Source organism: Hipposideros armiger, unplaced genomic scaffold (genome assembly GCF_001890085.2).
Source record: "Hipposideros armiger isolate ML-2016 unplaced genomic scaffold, ASM189008v1 scaffold_504, whole genome shotgun sequence".
Classification (NCBI taxonomy): domain Eukaryota; kingdom Metazoa; phylum Chordata; class Mammalia; order Chiroptera; family Hipposideridae; genus Hipposideros; species Hipposideros armiger.
This window is the reverse complement of record NW_017731854.1, coordinates 350,486-354,104: the sequence shown is the minus strand read 5'-3', so window position 1 is coordinate 354,104 and position 3,619 is coordinate 350,486. Positions and strand designations below refer to the sequence as shown.

The 3,619-nt window shown below is 53.3% G+C and overlaps 1 long non-coding RNA gene across 11 annotated transcripts in view; it reads right to left on the bottom strand.

The window, feature by feature from the left end:
* Nucleotides 1-1,469: 1,469 nt before the first annotated feature.
* LOC109396128 (uncharacterized) overlaps nt 1,470-3,619 on the bottom strand; it is a 75,772-nt gene continuing 73,622 nt past the window's right edge. For all 11 annotated transcript variants that reach the window (XR_002126788.1, XR_002126785.1, XR_002126787.1 and 8 more), the window contains one exon: nt 1,470-1,486. This is a non-coding gene — a long non-coding RNA (uncharacterized LOC109396128). The remainder of the gene's footprint in view (nt 1,487-3,619) is intronic.

Here is a 3,619-nt window from a genome sequence, read left to right as displayed (position 1 = left end):
TGTCAGGTGTCACTTCCAAAGGGAAGGATAAGTTGCGGCCCTTCCTACAACGAAGATGGCGGGACAGGAGGCAGCGTATCTGCTGCTGAGCATGTTCCTCCGGCCGCGTATGGAGTGACCTTATAGCTGCTCGTTGGAGTTGGGCCCAGCGAAGGAGAAGGGCCTGTAACTGGCCCAGGCTGATGTGCCGGCTGCTCTGTGACTTGGGCCATACATTGCAGCAGACCCGACACTTCTGGAAGTTTCGCTGGCTGAGAGAGATTCTGTTTGGGGCCTTTGGCGGACCTGGAGGTGAATCACAGTGCAGAGCTTTAGGGGTTTGTGGCAAGGTCTTGCTATCAGCCACAAATAACTGCTGTCCTTTTCAGTAATAGCTCTTCGCTTTTTTTTTTTTCCTGAGTCCAATCTTGATTTGGATACTAGACTCACCGGGCAGATGACCCCGTAAGTTACATAAAAGTCTAACCACGCTGCCGACACCCGAGAATGATATAATATTGAATGTCACCTGTAATTGACAAATTTTTTGAAAATTAAGAGAAGAACAATACGGCCACTTAAATGGAGAAACCATGGGCCATCGATCAACCTCCAAAATCACCTCCAGCCAGGAAACGAGGGTCCCCGGGTCCCCTTCCTCTGTCACGTTAGTGTCATGACCGAGAGGGCAGGTGGAGAGCTGACCACAGGGCTGCAAGTCCCTCCAACACGCTACTTCCTCCCTCCTGAGCCACGGGGCAGAAGCAGGAACTGGACCTAGAGCCTGGCGAACCTCATGCTCACGGTTTACTGGGTTGTAGACAGCTGGGCAGGAGGAGGTAACTCCAGAGGCCAGTGCTCGCCGGGATCCTGGCTCTCCAGGGATCGGGGGCAGGCAGGGCTTCCCGGCTCTGGAGGAGCACCATCTCAGCATCACAGGGGGCTTCCATCTCTGAAGTGCAAAGCAGTCCCAGCTAGGAGGGGTCAATATTCAGGGGACAGGGCTGCCACCGACCCTCCAAATAGGCTGTGACTTGTGCTAAAGTGCTTCTTTGGATTCAGAGACGAGACGCTCACACGTGGCCCACCGAGTTACCGCATATCCTGCGCTGTGCATTATGACCTGGGTGCTACCTGACCCATGGGGTCAAACAGTCAGTCTGCACAGCAACACGACATCACCAAATGAGAGTGGCACGCCCATGCTGCGAACGGGGAAGGCCCGGAGGTCAAAGGAGTTACCCTACATCAGGGCCCAAATGCCCTGGTTCCCGTTGTGCTCCAGGGGGTCTCTCAGCCCGTAGCCCATGGCACATGGGGAGCTCCCTGGGGTCCGCTGGCAGAGGAGGGGACAATGTGCTCTCGGCCGACAGGCAGTTTAGCATGTGGTAGAAGCACCCCCAGAAAATGGACAGCTGTTGCACCACAGACCACCATGCGACACCCCTGAAGCACCATGGGGTAAGGGAACCCTCCCGGGAGGCAGCTCACCTCATCATCCACCTTGCTGGAGGGAAAAATGGAGGATGGTTGACAAGCCAAATGGATTAGAAAGTACAAATTAGTAGTCACAATATTGCCACGGGAATATGAAATACAGTTTCAATATAATCAATAATGTTGTAAAGAATCTGTAGAGTGTCACATGGGCACTTGTCTTATGAGGGAGACCACTTTATGGACACTGTAGATGCTTGATCACTCCAGCGTACACCTGAAGCTGAGTCTGAATAATATTGAATGTCAACTACAATTTAACATATATTTAGTCACGGATGTGGAGGACAGCATAGGCATTAGAGTCAGTGGAACTGTGACAGCTCTATGCGATGTCACAGGGGTAGTAGATTGGGGAGGGGGGTTATCACTTTGTGAGGCCCCTGCTCCAGTTAGCACTGCATCACAATCAACAGCAGCCACTTGTTTCATTGTGACACCACCACCTATCACAGGTGGCTGGTGGCCCAATTCACATGAACAAGGAGCCCAGGAACAGTGCTGAAGCACAGAGCAATCAGCAAGATAAGCACCCGCCCCCTCCCGCCCCCCAGTCTCATCTTTGTGGGCTGATCCCTCGGAACCACTCCAAGTATTCATTCTTGGTCCATGCAGGTCCGATGAGGGGGTAGACGGATGTCAGAGTTTGAACAGGTAATGTGCATTAGGAATGTTTAACTCCACCTGTGTTGCCATCCACACCTTGCTCCTAGGTGCGTAGCAGTGGGTCACTGTGTGTGCTGCCCCGGGGACCTTGGCAGGGAGAGGTGTCCACAGAGGTATCTGAGTTGTGGCACTCCGCTAAGAAAACGAGAGGTGCTACGGGGGACTTCTGACTTCTAGGTGCTGGTGACCGCCCACCACAGGGCGTGAACGCTCCAGCAGCCATCTTCGGAGCGGGCGCTGGGCCCTAGAGAAGCCACGCGCACTGCGGGGACCTGATCCTGGGGAAAGGTGTGCATGTTACAGGAGACTGTGAGAGACCATAATGCAAACCCAAAGGGGCCAGTCTTCCTCACGCAGAAGCTAACCACCTCCAGCTACTGACAACGACTGCTATCGGGCCAGCTGGCAAAGGCAACATTTGTGAAAGGGCCCCGCTTGATTTTCACACAGGAGGCAGTGAAGGACGAATTCGAATCTGACAGGCAACTAGTATGAAGTGGCGCACGCTTCTTGTAATTAGACTAAGGGCTTACTACAGAGATATGCTCCTTATGTGCCAGTGAGGTCAGCGGAAACGGCCTAGGTGATTGTGGACTGCTTAAAACAAAACCTGTCCTCAATGACTAAGTGGACAGAGCCTGCGCTCTGAACAAGGCTGCGGGGTTTGACTCCCACGTGGCTTGGAGGTTACGCACACCCGCAACTAACAATGAACTCAGCACCTTGAGCCGAGCTGCCGCCCGGATGGCTCCGTTGGTAGAGCGCGCGCTCCTAACAACAAGGCTGCTGGTTTGAATCCCGAGTAGGATGGTGGCTACGCCCACCCACAAGTAAGATTGAACACAGCACCTTGAGCTGAGAGGCCACGAGCTGCCGACGGGAATTCAGACGGCGACTGGCGCCGTCCACAACGAAGACTGAAGAACAGCAACTGCGCAGGATCCCTTCCCCAATTCCCCAACACGGTTCCCCTCCCCCAGTTCCCCAACTTACAAATAATGCCTGCCTACAATAGCATAGTTTTATTCAGAAACTTTTCTCGTCCCCTGTTTCTGCAGGTGCTGATGCTAGAAGACTCACACATGTAAATTTTGCCCTCCTGGTATTAGAGGCCCCACTGTGTAACTAGCACTGACTGAAGAAATGTGGACAACACTTTGCGAGACAATGGTGTTGCGTTCCCCTCTGACCCTCACCTAACATTACAGGGAAGTCCGATGTGGTAGCACCGCAAATGTCACAGGTTCAAACAAGTAAACATGGTCCCTACGTTTTTCTGGCTCTGTGGCCTGGGCCCGTTAGCTGTGCCCTCCGCTCAGCGTCTCACAGGACAGCAATGGAAGTGTCAGTGGCCTGGGTTCATTTCCAAGCTTGCCCTTGTTGGCACAGTTCATTCCCTCGGGGCTCTAGAATTCATGGCAGGCTTGCCTCTTCAAAGGCAGCCATTAAGAGAAAGAGCCTCTGACATCAGAGAAGG